This window comes from Tasmannia lanceolata, unplaced genomic scaffold (assembly GCF_043159265.1).
Source record: "Tasmannia lanceolata isolate RefF3 unplaced genomic scaffold, GAP_Taslan_0.1 ptg000018l, whole genome shotgun sequence".
NCBI lineage: Eukaryota > Viridiplantae > Streptophyta > Magnoliopsida > Canellales > Winteraceae > Tasmannia > Tasmannia lanceolata.
The window spans coordinates 62,736,933-62,752,771 of NW_027518695.1; positions in this window are offsets into that span (position 1 = coordinate 62,736,933).

Sequence of the window (15,839 nt, forward strand, 5' to 3'; positions counted from 1 at the left end):
CCCCCTCTACTTTCTGACATATCCATTTCCACCCCTATAGTTTAAAACGTGACAAATACACCCCTGTAGTTTCAATTTGTTCAAGGTTTGCCCCTTCAGCTGAAGGTTCGTCCATAGATTGAAGGGTTAGGATGATCCGATGGAGCTGATTTTTTGGGCACACCCTATCTATGTCAAGACCCATCAAATGAACGCTTTGGATCATCCAAATAATGTGGGCCCATACCCGAATCCAAACACTCAGTTCCATCGGATCATCCTAACCCTTCAATCTATGGACGAATCTTCAGCTGAGGGGGCAAACCTTAAACAAATTGAAACTACAGGGGTGTATTTGTCACGTTTTAAACTATAGGGGTGGAAGTGGATGTGTCAGAAACTAGAGAGGGTGTAAATGTAATTATCCCTTTACTTTTTTACTATCAATAAAATTTTGAGGTGCGCCAAAAAAAAGTTCACTCTATGGAAATGATTTTTTGGGCATAGCCTATTTACATTGTGGGCCATCATATGGACGGTTTGGATCATCTTATAGTGTGGTGTGCACACTACTTTTGAAAAATAAGGGACTATAAGGGCTTACACCTTACAAAACTCCATTTTGAAAAATAGTTGCATGGTTACGCTCACTAAGTGGTTGTAATGCACTGAATAGACATCCCAACATTGATCTAATGATATGGATTGAATTAATCTAAGTTTAAAGCAGCAAGGCCTACCAGATCGACGGTGCAAATCGCTCCTGTACCAAAAATTTTGAATGACTGTGTGAGGAGCTTTATGTAAGGTGAATCTGCGCCGTTTATTTGGTGGGCCACCACATTAATGAAATCCAATAGTTTGATGGGTGCAATTTTTTTGTTTGATTTGCTATGGACAGTTCCTCATCCTTTGCAATTTTTTTTGCTTAGAACTATCAGTTTCAAAGGTTATATTAATCTAATAGCAAGGGTCCTATGAATTCTATGTATGTGGAGGTCCACCTAAATTTAGGAGCCTACGATCCTATTTATGTGGTGGCCCAGCAAATTTATGATCGGTGGTCCTATTTTGTTGTAGCCCACCGAACTTATGATCTTGCAGTCCAATTTATGTTGTGGCCCACTAATATTATGTTACTTCAATCCTATGATCCTATGTATGTAGAGGCAACCCACATTTACAATACTACTAGAGAGATGATAAATCCGCACCTCCTGTAGGATTATTCGCACCATTTTAACGTTATTTGACGTCAAAAAGGAGGGTAATGTAAATAGACTTTAACGCAATCATGTTAATGGGTGCGAATATAATTCTACAGAGGATGCAAATTTATCATCTCTCTACTACTATCAGATTTGTGTGGTAGCCCACCCAATTTATGATCCTATGTAGGGCTGCAACTCGAGCCGGGTTTTACCCGACCCGCATCGACCCGATCCGAAAATAGCCTGGGTTGGGTTCAGGTTTCATGGGTTTCGGGTCGAGTCGGGTTGAGAATTCAAAAGCCCGCATGAATCTCGGGTCGAGCCGGGTTTGAAAGGGCCCGACCCACCCGATCCGAGTTACATAAGTTATAGTATGTACATTTTTTTCTACTGTTAGTTAAAAGTTAAAAGTGAAAGCCCACGCACCCACTGTTATTGTATGTGAGTGTAATTTCTACTTCTATGAGTTGAGTTGATTCAAGTGTTTGATTCAGCATTGTTTGATTGTAATTACAACATTGTTTGATTACACCATTGTTTGATTCAAGTGCAATGTGAGTGTAATTACATCATTGTTTGATTCAAGTGTAATGTGAGTGTAATTTCTGCTTCTATGAGTTGAGTTGCCTTGCCAAACAAGAATTTTCCTTAAAAAATTGCGTCAACGTGAAAAAACCCGACCTGACTCGAGATTTATCATGGGTAGGGCCGGGTTTGGAAATCGTGGGTTTTCCGAAAAAAAACCCGACCCGACCCAACCCGAGATATTTCTCGGGTAGGGTTGGGTTCTCCAAAACCCAACCCGCCCGACCCGAGTTGCAGCCCTAATCCTATGATCAATTTATGTGTAGACCCGCTGATTTTTTTATCCTAGGATCCTATTTATGTGGTGGCCCACCTAACTTATGATCCTATGATTATATTTGTGTAGTGGCCCACCGAATTTATAATCCTTTGATCCAATTTATGTGGTGGCCCACAAAATTTATGATCCCGCTATCATATTTAGGTGATGGCCCGCAGAATTTTATGATCCTATGTCCCATCGACCACTATGAGCCAATTTATGTCATGGTGTGCCAGATTTATGATCATACATTCCTACTTATGTGGTGGCCCACCAAATGTATGATCCTATGATCAAATTTATATGGTGGTCCGCCAAATTTATGATCATTTGATCCTATTTATGTGGTGTCCCAACAAATATGTGATCCTACAATCCTATTTGTGTGGCGCCCCAACAAATTTATGATCCCGATCACACTACTACTACTACTAAGTCCGGTGCTCCGTAGCTTATAGATCTCAATTTTCTGATCAATTTCAGGCATGTTGAAAAGATTCCTATAAAAACTGGAAAATAGATCTAAAATCTTTTATCAACATTATAAAAATAATTTTATTATCATTATAGAAAAAATCTATGCAGTACATGTTTTTTAACCCGTAATTTATCCATGAAACCGGGACGGCACCTTAAATTCTATTTACGAGAATAAAAGTTAGAAGAGGAGGACATTAAACATTGCCTCTAGCCTGTATGAAAACCCCTCTTACCCCCTTGACAAAGAGGGGAAAAAAACAAAGATCATTTTTTTATACAAGCAGCTCCTCTAGAATCCTTATGAAGACTAACCCAGTTATAAAAAAAATGCATTATTGTAAGTATCACAAGCAAAATTGGCCAAGCCGTCCGCAACAAGATTGCCTACCCTAAACAGGTGATTAATAGAAAATTCCATAATAGGTAATATTTCACTTAGGGCCCGTTTGGATGCCGAGAAGATTTTGATTTGGATTTCTCACATTTGCAGCCCTTTGTGCATTGTAATTTGGATCGGATCAAATTCTTGGATTTCTAATTCAGTAGTTGACAGTGAAAAAAATCAGATTTCTAAATTTGCTGTGGAAATAAGAAATTGGAAATCCACAGATATGGCAGTTTCCTTCACCCTCTTTGCTCCTCAACCTCTCCCCTCCACTAGGAAGTACCCCCTTCCCTCTCTGTCTCCCTCTACATGAGCTGCCGGATCTATTCAATTTGTACTCAAAACTCAATTCCAAATCCGAATACAAAATGGGAGGTATCCAAACGGGCCCTTATTTCTTTTAAAATATAACGAATACGCCAAGGAGAACTATATTTACATTTAAAAATGTTGACAACAACAAAGCTATCCGATTCAATCCGGATGTTATTAATTCTTAAAGCAGAACAAAGTCCTCATAGCTGTAGCTTTCACCAACATGTTAGTAATTCACATCATAGAAATAGGAAAAAAGAAAATCTACGCTTGGTATTGTTATCCTGATGGCACCCATCGCCCGTCATTGCCACTATTGTCTTGAGCCACACCATCAACATTCAGCTTCAAAGTGTTACCAATAGATTTTTCCAGCAAACAACAAAAGATTTTTTCTATGATGAGTTCTTTAATTTTAATATTAATCAGATATAGAGATAATTTTCCATAAAGCTACAATTGGGAGTAGTTTTAGCATTATCGCCTAGATCCTTAAACTAAAATATGATATTACTTTTCATCCGATCAGATCAGTCTATGTCTTTTGATTTTTTATTTTTGTTTTACATCTTTCTATCCAGATTTCTCAAATTATAATAAAGGGGACAATTTTAAAAATAATATTGAAAGTATAGTTATCTTTTTTAACTTTATTGTATGCAGATAAATATATTTTAATAAATTAGTTGGGAATCAGGTTGACATTAAAATTTCTAGAGAAGAACTTCCATTGATCACTTGCCAAATCACTTTCTATAAACAAATGTTTAAGAATTTCGTAATTCTTTTCATCGCAACAATTACATTTAGAACGGTAATGAAGAGAGAATGATTCTTTCTAAATCCCACTTATTTTCCTCTTAATGGACCTCTAGCTCACTGGTCAAGGCTTTGTTCTTCAACCTAGAGGTCGAACGTACTATCCCAGCTTACCTACCAAAAGAAAAACATTTAGAAGTAGTATGGATATTCTCATCCCTAATACAATTATCAAAAGTCACGCATATATTTAAAAGTTTCCATACAAAAATGTTGATCACTGGAGGAATATTGATCCAAATATTTTTAGACTGAGTATCAGGTAGGTTTATTATTTCTTAACAAATTCCAAGCAGATTTAATGGTAAATTTCCCATCAGTATTAAGACACTGAATTATGAAATATACGTTTCTATCCACTAAAATGAGTTAACATCTATATATTTGTTATATAAAATTACTAAACTACCTTTAAATTATATTAAATAATGTTTTAAAAGCTTACTGAAATAACCTCATAATTTACATAACCTGTGCTAAAGTAAAAAAGATTAAATAACGCCTTGTCCAGCATGTTAAGCTTTTGGAGTAATTGGTGGTTTCTGAAGGAAGGTTATCCCCTTCCGGCAAGATCGCTACGCGCAGCGGAACAAAAATCCCATAGAACTTTAAAATTTTCTTTTCGATCTTGCATTTGTCCAAGATCCTAGAGTCTAGATTAGTTAATTATGTTAATCAAACATAAATAAATACCTCTTTGAAGAAGAAATCAAGGAATCACGCTGCTTGATCTACTCCTCAAACGGTTGCGATCGTTCTAAACGTTGCGGCCCCCGCAAGTTGAACCGATGGATTCTTTTTCTTTGCTTGGACTATTGTCGATGTGAATAAGTCTTATTCACCTATTTAAGGTCTGATCTAATCAGTACCTTTGTTGTAGAGAATACCGAAATTGATTAGAAGCCTTTCTCTTTGAAACTATTTCAATTGGAAGATAAATAGAGAAAGCGATAAAAAACTATTTTTCCAAAGGGGGAAATAAGGAAGAACGAATTTTTGAGTATTCCACACACCAAATTTCGTTCTCCCCTCTCCCCTTTATATAAAGTACAGTTTTGGTTTGATAAATCATTGTTTCTCTCTCTCAAATCAAATCCAATTGAGAAACCAACTTGAATTGAGACTCCTCGAGTGAATGAGACTCTCCCAAACCTCTAAGGCTGGGTGGAGACACTTAAGATACATGGGAGAACGTGTATGGATGCCTCCCTCCAGCCCTTGTGGCCTTATCTCATAAGAGTTGGTGTTGGAAACAAATTGCTTGCTTTGTAGATCCTACAATTTAGCAATTCATATCCAACAAGAAGTTTGAGTGAAACTCAAAGTCTTTGAGCAATTAAGACTCTTTTCCCCAGCTCTCCAATTGATTTAGGAGTGTTGTGGGCCCCATAAACCTTATCCAAATGTGTAGTCCTATTCCAATTCCCAATTCTGTTCCAATTCTACAACTTTTGCAAAACTGGTTTGAGAATAACTATCCTCATTTGGATTACACATTATTATGCTTATTATTAATCAAATTAATAATACATAATAATGTATAATAACTAATTAATTAATTAATAATTTAATTGATTAATAACTCACATCCAATGGGAGTTATTTCGGCTCTAATTTGTTTTCGAAAAATTCTCTTATTGTCTCTTATTACTTACTTAACAAAGACATGTATATATACATATATCAACACACACACACACACACACACACACACACATATATATATATATATAGGGAAAGGTGAGCGTACTCGGTCGAGTAGATAAGCTTATCTACTCGGTCGGGTTAAAAACAGTGGGGGCCCACATTTTTGGGGTGATCCAAACCATTCATTTGAAAGGCCCTTACCTAGATAGGGTGTCCACAAAAAATCAGCCCCATAGGATCATCCTAACCCATCCAACAGTGGAGGAAAAAATAGGCAGATTTGTGAACAAGCTGTGTTTGTCCATTTTTGCCCATTTTCCCCTCCATTGTTGCATGGGTTAGGATGATCCTATGAGGCTGATTTTTTGTGGACACCCTATCTAGGTAAGGGCCTTTCAAATGAATGGTTTGGATCACCCCAAAAATGTGGGCCCCCACTGTTTTTAACCTGACCGAGTAGATAAGCTTATCTACTCGACAGAGTACGCTCACCTTTCCCACATATATATATATATATATATATATATATATAAAATATCCACATTAATCTAACGGGTCATATCATCTTACCCCTAATCACATCATGTATGTAAGAGTCCTTTCTTCGTAACTACATCTATTGAGTTGAGTCATACGAGAGGTGAACACCATTAATCCCTTGGCCCACTCTTGGTATACCATTTTGATCAAGCGGTGTTCGGCCTCCAAATGCATTTGTAAAATCCTTTGAAAACAATTCAATGTTTCATAAAAATTTTCGATAAACATTTTATCAAATCTGCCTGGCCAGGCTATTTAATAGGCCTACCACTCTGACAAAATTATAGATGTCAATCCCTAAATCTTAGGACAAATAATCCTTTGTTGAGTATCACTATTAGTCTCAAGGGTTTGCTCTAGGATATAGCTCTATTCGAATGTGACTCTAAAATAGAATCACTATAAGATAGACTAACACCCTAGAACGCTGACAGACCAATAAGATCCCTCAGGTCTAAGGACTTGTGAAGGGTCGTGTCTGGAAGAACAACTTTATACTTTCTTGTCCACAAGTTGTTCTTTATTTGATCCGGTTCAGTTACGCGATCCAATCGTCGCACCCACTCTTCTTGCTTAGGGTCCACTACCCAGATGACTGAGATAAGTTACCTCACAACACGTGCATGTATGCAAGACTGGTGCTAGTTGTATACAGAAAGATATGTCCAGTCTCTTTTCCAACTAGGAACTATTAAGGCTCGTATAGAACCAATATGCTATATCTCCTTGCTCCCTTGGATCTGTGAATCTTTTGAGCATGGCATTTCTACTATGCTACCTAAGGACGAACATGTGTCAATAAACAAGCACATCACACACATTCATTAATATAATTACCCATTCATGTCATGAATAAAGCTTTATTGATTAGAAAATACCATTCTAATGGCTTTTCAGGGCATATACTCTAACAGTTTCACATGATATCAGAGCAATTAGATTAACCCTAAAAGGAGGGGCCACACGTGACAGGGGAGTGTTAAAGTATAAAAGATTAAATAACGCCTTCTCGAATAGCTTAAGCTTTTGGAGTAACTAGTCGTTTCACATGGTATCAATGCCAGAGGTACTAAGTTCAAACCTCCTTAATAACAAAAATCCATGTGCAATGGCCAAACTCGAAAGAGGGGCCACATGTAGGGGGGAGTGTTAAAGTAAAAAAGATTAAATAACACCTTCTCTAACAGTTTAAGCTTTTGGAGTACTTGGTAATTTCACAAGATGTTAATACATTTTTGTAATTTGGTGGGCCTTGTCAGATTTTCAGACAGGTTGTTGGATCCAATATATGAATCGGTATTCTTCTATATCATAGTTGGATCTCGAAATAATTAAAAATAAAGAAAAGTACGGAACGCGGGCATTTATTGCAACATGGTAGGGAACGTAGACACCTTGCCATCTTATCGACCAAACACGCAAGATTCTTCAAAGACGAGTGGAAAAAAGACCCCAATACCCTTCCTGACATAATCATAGCACAGATAGCGTCCTCATATTTGGTGCAAGGTAGTACACCTCAATCATTCTATTTGCAGCCCCCTTTTCATTATTTTAGTATTTCTTAATGAGAAAATGGGGATGCATTTAATGCATTTCTCTTTCCCCGGGCCTGTTTAGTTGCGCGCAGGAAACAAAAAGGAAAAGGAAATGACGTGGCAGAAGGAAACGGAAAGGAAAAGAAACTGCTGAGAAAGCAGTAGGAGTGCGCATTCAGTTGCCAGGAAACGGAAAAGAAACAGTAAAGAAACAACAGGAATGTGCATTCAGTTGCCAGGGAAACGGAAAAGAAACAGCACAAAATATGTTATGTACTCCATATAAAGTAAGTTATGCCCCCTAAGCCTACCAAATAGTCCACTAATACAAATAAATACTAAAAAAAACTTAAGAAGCAGATTTTAAAAGCAATATAATGGAACCAACAAGAAAGAGGGAAACCCATGGTAACACCCTCTGTGGCACCGCCTCTGCCCTTTCATTTATCAACTCCTCTACCCTTTGCACTTCCTCAACTCTTTCACTGCTCCGATATTTGGCTCTCTCCAAATATGCGTCTAGCTGTGACTGAGCCTCTGCCAACATCCCAAATGAGCGGTAGATGCTCCGCTAAATATGTCAACTTGCTCATGACACTCTGGCCAAGTGTAGTAAATCACAGGCCTCCTGCCATTAAAGACAGCATAGTACTTCTGCTTCCCCATACTCACCTAACAAAAATACAACATATCACATGATGCAAAGATGTCAAAGCATCATCCAAATGTCAAAATAGAAAAAATGCACCGGCTGCCATTAACCGCCATCCAAATGTCAAAGATCATTACAAATAAAAATAACTACCGCCATAACTACCAACATCCAAAATAAATAACCATCATCCAAAATAAAACAAAGACTGTAAAGTTCATATAACAGTAACTAGCACCATAACCACCACGCAAAAAGTGCCATAAAACATTGTTCATATAACAGTAACTACCACCATAACCACCCTCAATCATCCATCTGTTTCCTGATGAAACGAGCCATCTTCCTTCGGATGTACGACCTCCTCTCCTCCTCCTCGTACATGATGAAAAGATGCGCCTGAGATGGATTTACTGTGAGGTACTCCGTGGTCCTCAACAAGATATCCTGCGAAAAACCCCCAACCCCTCTAACAGCTTCGTGAAGCTGTGCAAGGTAAGCAGGGGCACGCGCACCTGTGATGGCATCAACAACCTTGTCCATGCTTGTTGAGAGATGTGACATACTGTCCAAATGTGCCTCACCCTGGCGAGTCCTCTGTTGTCTGGTACCAGCCCGTCTTAAGGGAGATGTCTCACTACCACCATTAGTGGGATCTGCTTCTGGAGATGGTGGGTGGTGAGACATGGGGGTATGGTCATCTGCAAAGTCATCCCTAATGTCATCAAGACTGACTGGCTGCGAACTTGCTATGCTTGGATTCTCATGTGTCCTAGACCCGGCCCCTTTCGCAAACTCATCTCCAAAGATTTTGCACATATCGTCATGCAAAACATGATGGGTAGTGAAGTGCTTCTTATGTTTTGGATTAGCCTGTGACAAGGAGCATAAACAATAAGAAGATATTGGATATGAAATTACTATAAGAAGATTGTATCTTGAGAGGAAGTGTTTCTTACAGCGACGTAGTCATCGTAGACCTCTTTCTCGCAGGTGACCATTTTGGTATCATTGTCCCAACCAAAACCGCTTCTACTGAGGATGATGCAAACATTCTTGTAGGTTTCTTTCATAGTCTTGATGCGGTTTTTTATGTGCTCATTATTGAGTTGGAGGTTGAAAAGGCATTCATTGCAGTGGCCGCAGCTACATAAGCATGATCCTTAAAACCATTTTGGATTTTGTACCCCTCTGCTATTTAAACTAGAAAGATATCTACGAGCACCTTGTCCATTTAGTCATTCCAAATGATATTCTTCCCCCTCTTCTGGGAGGTTTGTGGCGCAGTTGTCATTCTGATTCAATATGCACATATATGTTTGTTAGGAGTCATATATCTATACAACAACCTGAGATGTATAACAACTTGAATAAACACACATACAACCATCAAAACATAACAAAGTTACAACATACATCATCCAAGCATAAAAAGATACAACATACATCATCCAAAACAACTAGCGACTATCTTCCTTCAAAATTTTAAACCATCACACTAATAACAACAGAGTTACTTGAATAAACACACATACGACCATCAAAACATAACAAAGTTACTCGAAACAGTAAAAGAGTCATACAACCATCAAAACATAACAAAATTACTCCAACCATATATGGAGTGAAACTATAATCCCCTAACATCAATGACATCTACTGAAATCATTCCACATCTGTGTGGTAAGCGTGTTTCTAATTTCCTCTCCTGCTCTTTTGTCATCATCCCTTGATTGAGGAGGATCTCGTGGTATGTCCTCATCTTCCACACTTTGTACCAAGAGTTGTCTAGCTAGAAAGTTGTCCACATCTTCTAGTATTGAATCATTAGGCATGAAACGCCGAATATGATTATGGATGCAACAGCATGCCAAGAATATGTCAATCTGCTTCTCGATATTGTACATTGGTTCTTCATTAAGAATGTTGAAACATTTCTTCAAGACGCCAAATGTGCGCTCAATGACATTTCGACAGGAAGAGTGTCTATGATTGAACAACTCATTACTAGTCCGTGGACGTCGCCCGCTCCACTCACTTAAGTGGTATGCGGTCTTACGATGCGGGGTAATGAAATGTCATAAGAGAGGGTACCCGCCATCGGTGAGGTAAAACTTTCCTACAAATAAAAAAAAATTCTATATCAGCAACTAGTAATAAGTGGGAACTTGTTTACTACAATGTAATTATGTCATATACAATGTACCTGGAATAAGTGAAATCCTGTCAGCCCTTGTTAATGCATCCGCTGATACTCTCAAGTCGGAAGCCGAATCCTCCCATCTGGCTAGGATATACGTGAATTTTAGGTCAAAGTCACAGGCCGCCAAAATATTTTGAGCTATAAAATGCTTATGACAAAAGTAGGCAGGTTTTTCTTCAATACGAACTTTAGCACGTATGTATGTCCCGCTATTGCACCGATGCAATCCTTGAAATATGGCATTCACCTTGGATTCCCCTCAATCTGCGATGGTATCTCACTTGTCGGTGGTTTGATGAAGAATTCTTGCATACCCAAAATTGCCTTTAGTACTTTGTTGAAATACGTCGAAACAGTTGCCCCTGAACGTCTAGCACATGCCTTAATAGTCCTAATCCTCTGATTATGTGCCACAATATGCAAGAAGATGGCAACTTGCTCCTCCACCTTACAATGGATTGTATCTTCTAGGGTTCCCGCCCGTTTAAATATTTCAACAAATTGACGAAAGCAGCTGACGTTCATTCGTAGCAAGTTATGACAATGTTCATCTGAATCGATGACAAAAGAAATGAACGTACGACGCGTGAAGTAATTGCTTTCATATGGAGCTCTAAGAAGATACTTGTCGTAGTACTCTTTCCAAAGTACTAACATAGCAGCAGCACCAGCCATTAGTAGTGCAACTGCTTGTCCAACTAGCTCATTCCTACGCTTCAACTCAGCTCTTCGCCTCAACTCTTTCTTCCTCCTTCTTGTAGGACAACGAGGCATCTTACTCTAAATAAGAACTCAATAACTGAATGAAAAATACAACACAATCACAAATAAGGCATCTTAAAAAAAAAATAAAAAAAATCAACATAATCACAAATAACACAATAAGAAAAACCACCAACCCCCATCCATCCATAACACCATAACCACCACCAAATTCTTCAAAAAAACCACCACTAGCACCACCATTAACACTACCATATTCTCCAAACAAAACCACCATTAATACCCCCATCTCAACATTCAACCAGAATGTCATCCTACAATGCTAATATCACATACAAACAAGATTAAAATCATGAAGCAAACTAATAATGGATCAATAACAAGATAAAGAAAAAGGAACATCATAAATGATTAGAACAACAAGATAAAGAAAAATGAACATCATAAATGATTAAAACAACAAGATAAAGAAAAAGGAACATCAGATTTATTACCTTGCAAGTCAGGGTCTCTTCAGAGAAATGAAAATTAGAAATTGGTGTCCCCTGCAAAAGAAGGGAGATCAAATAAGCCCCTGTAACTCATGAGAAAAAAATGAATTGAATATAACTCACAACAAATGAAACACCCCAACATCTGAAAAACACAGACATTAACCCAAAAATGGCAGTTCAAAGAGGGTTTATAACTGGTTCAAAGGGTTTACAACCAAAATCTGGTTTGCTTCAAATCTGATAAACATGGATCTTATCCAAAATTTGCAAAACACAGAGATCAACCCAAAAATGCTGGTTCAAAGGGTTCACAACAAAAAAATGAGGGTTAAAATGGCAAAACAAATGAAAAATACAAGCTTCAAATATGAGGGTTTAGAACAAAAAGACAGATCGAACGGAAAAATAGGGTTTCGAAGTAGAAACTGATATAGAAAATAGGGTTTGTGGCAAAAAATGGCGGTTCAAAGAGGGATGACAACAAAAAACGCGAAAATAAGATGAAAATACAATACAGATCGAAGGCAAATACGTGGTTTAGAAGAAGAACACAGATTAAAGCAAAAAAGATAGGGTTTCGAAGAAGAAAATGAGATAGAACAAGAAAAAAACTAGATAAAAAAGGGGGGCAAACGAAATAGAGGAAGAGGATAGGGTTTCAAACCTTACCTATTGATTTGGGGTGGATTTGTGGAGAGGAAAACGACGCTTCAAGCTCTGCTCTGCAAGTGTCTCGAAAGAGAAGACGACGAGGGTTTTGTTTTCTCTCCACCAAAAGTCGAAAGAGGCGAGAATATTTTGGGTTCTCCGTGCCCGTAATCGAAAATCCGTGACAAATCAGTCTATTTTGGTCGGATTTGATCTCACGGAAAATACTTTGACACGTCGGATTTCAAGGATTCCACATCTTAAGTCGCGCTTTCCTTTCCCTGCCAACAAAATGACCACTTTGGGTCATTTTCCGCGGATTTGAGGTACGTTTCCGTTTCTTTTCCGCAAAAAACGCGCAACTGAACAGGCCCTAACGGAATTGCACAAGTAATCATCGCTTTCTCTCCACGCTTATCTCTATACACGTCAAATAAAGGGGATAGCGCTAGCGTTTTCAAATAGACGTTGTTGTTATCACGTGTAAACGATGTTTCCCTTATGTAAAAAGCGTGTGAATTTCAAAGATTGTCTGGAACGTTTCCGGTATTCGGTTTGTGTATTAACTCCTTCGGGTCAAGCCATCGGGTACGCCGCCAGAATATTAAATACGCCGCCATAATTCTGGGTTCAAACACATGTTCAAACATATCAAGTACCGCGCCGGAATTTCTAGGTTCAAACATATGTTTAAACATATCAAGTATGTCGCTGGAATCTCGAGTACTCGATATGTTTGAACATGTGTTTGAACCCAGAAATTCCGGCAACGTACTCGAGATTCCGGCGGCGTACCCGATGGCTTGACCCAAAGGAGTTAATACACAAACTGAATATCAGTGATGTTTCAGACAATCTTTAAAATTCACGCACACTTTACATAAGGGAAACTTTGAAAATGCCAGCGATATCCCCTTTATTTAATGTGTATAGATAGGGGTGGCCAACCGGTTCGGTTCTCGGTTCTCGGTTCATTTTTTTTCGGTTCTCGGTTCTCGGTTCCATGAACCGTAAGAACCGAACCGAACCGTAGTACACAGTAGGACCGAACCGAACCGGACCGAAAATAATCGGTTCGGTCCGGTTCGGTTCTTCGGTTCTAATGGCTAATTATTAATTATTAATTATAATTTATAAAAACTTTTAATTAAAGTTATAATATAAGTTACTTTCTTATTATAAGAATAGTATTAACTATTACTTATTAATATTATAAGTAATTTATATTATTAAGTATATATATAATAGAATATAAAAATATTATATATATATATATATTCAAAGTTCGGTTCTTCGGTTCCGGAACCGAACCGAGAACATTAGACCCGGAACCGAACCGAAATTTTTCGGTTCTTCATCAGTGGAACCGAACCGGACCAAAAATATTTTTTTACAGTTCGGTTCCGGTTCGGTTCTTCGGTTCTGGTTCGGTTCTGGCCACCCCTATGTATAGAGATAAGAGTGGAGTGGAAGCGAAGATTACTTATGCAATTCCGTTAGCGTCCCATGTATTAACGGGGAACGAGAAATGCATTAAATACATCCCCATTTTCTCATTTAAAAATACTTAAATAATGAAAATGGGGCTGCAAATAGAATGATTGGGGTGTACTACCTTGCACAAAAAACGAGGAGGCTATCTGGGCTCTGATTATGTCAGGAAGGGTATTGGGGTCTTTTTTCCACACATTTTTGAAGAATCTTGCGTGTTTCGTCGATAAGATGAAAGGTGCCTGCGTTTCGTACTATGTTGCAATAAATGCCCACGTTTCATACTTTTCTCTTAAAAATAGTATCCAAGTCTATTTTAATTAGACCAGATTATGAAAATACAGAATGCATCAGACAGTCAAAAGTGAGATCTATGACAACTGCCTTGTCCGACAATAGGATTATCAAATCAGAAGAGGACATATGAGTATATGACAAACCTATTGAGTCAAGTTACATATCAAGGGAAACACAATGCGTCTCCCTAACATGACTGGTTAAAACAATTAAAATGCTCTATAAAATAACTAAATTGCTTGATCCCAACCATGATATGAAGAGATAATATCATGGGCTTAGGGCATCTTCAGATGTCATCAAATTTTGTAATTTTATGCAATGATTTTTATATGATCTTATTTACAAATGAAACATCAGGGTCTTGCAATTAACTAAATTGAAAATTATTACAACAGTTTTGTTCAAATAAACATAAACAACTTCAAAACCATTTATATACAAGATTATATGCAAACAATTTTATTTCCCTAGGAGCTGCTAACATAACCCGAACTCGTAATGGTAAACAAGTGGAGTACTCTAAAATAAGACTACTCTCATAATTTCTTTAAAATGTGCCTGAGGGATGTCTAGGATTTCTTAGCTAATATGGGATATTTCTCGCTAAGTGTACAAAGAGACAAAGAGAGGGTGCACCAAATGCCAATAAAATTTTAGGTTCTACGCAAATGACCAAAACCCCTTATTTCAGGTGTAAAATTATGAATTAAAACTAGTGATTTTCGGCGCAGTGATGGAACCAATGCTGGCCAGCATCTCTATTCCTGGTCAATACTTTATTAGAGAAAAAACGGAACAACAAAAGCTAGTCTGTCCGTCATGGAAAAACATAACTAAAATTAAGGGAAATGATAAATGCGCCCCTTTTCATCACATGGGACGCACAATTGCAGTGTACGTGGCAATCAAATCCGTTGAATCCTTCTTACGTGAAGTACATCAGTCCCTCTGCGGTCATTGATACACTGCTGCTAGGTGTACTAAGTGATGAAAAGGGGCGCATTTATCATTTCCCAAAATCAAAAGTGGATAATATGTTGTTAACCTTAAATAAGTGTATTTTGGTCATTTACTGGTATAATCTTTATTTCCAGTCCCGTTGCAGAAGTGTCTTCCTTTTTTTCCTAACTATGGAGTGAAACAATCACTATAATGTTGACATGTGTACTAAAGTAGAGGTATATGTCATGTTATCAAAAGACTAGATATGGATAATTTTGTCATAAAAATTATTATAAATGTGTTATTGGACACATGTCACAATAAAAGTGGGCGGTTGTGGATCTCCTTGAAACGGGTGTCTTCTCAGTTGTCATGTCTTTCAAGAGAGCAGTTCATTAGTTCTCAGGACTTTGAAGTTCACCACAACTTATGAGCAAGAAATTTTTTTATTGGAATGCTTTTATAAGAAATTATGTCCATGGAAAATGAATTTTCTAGCACTTGAATGGAGTTTTTCAAAGTCTGAAAATTTTCCATGTCATCAATGAAAATTGGAAACCAACTAGGCCCTATAGTTATTTTTTCTATTGATTATTATTTTTAATAGAAAATTTTATTTTCCATA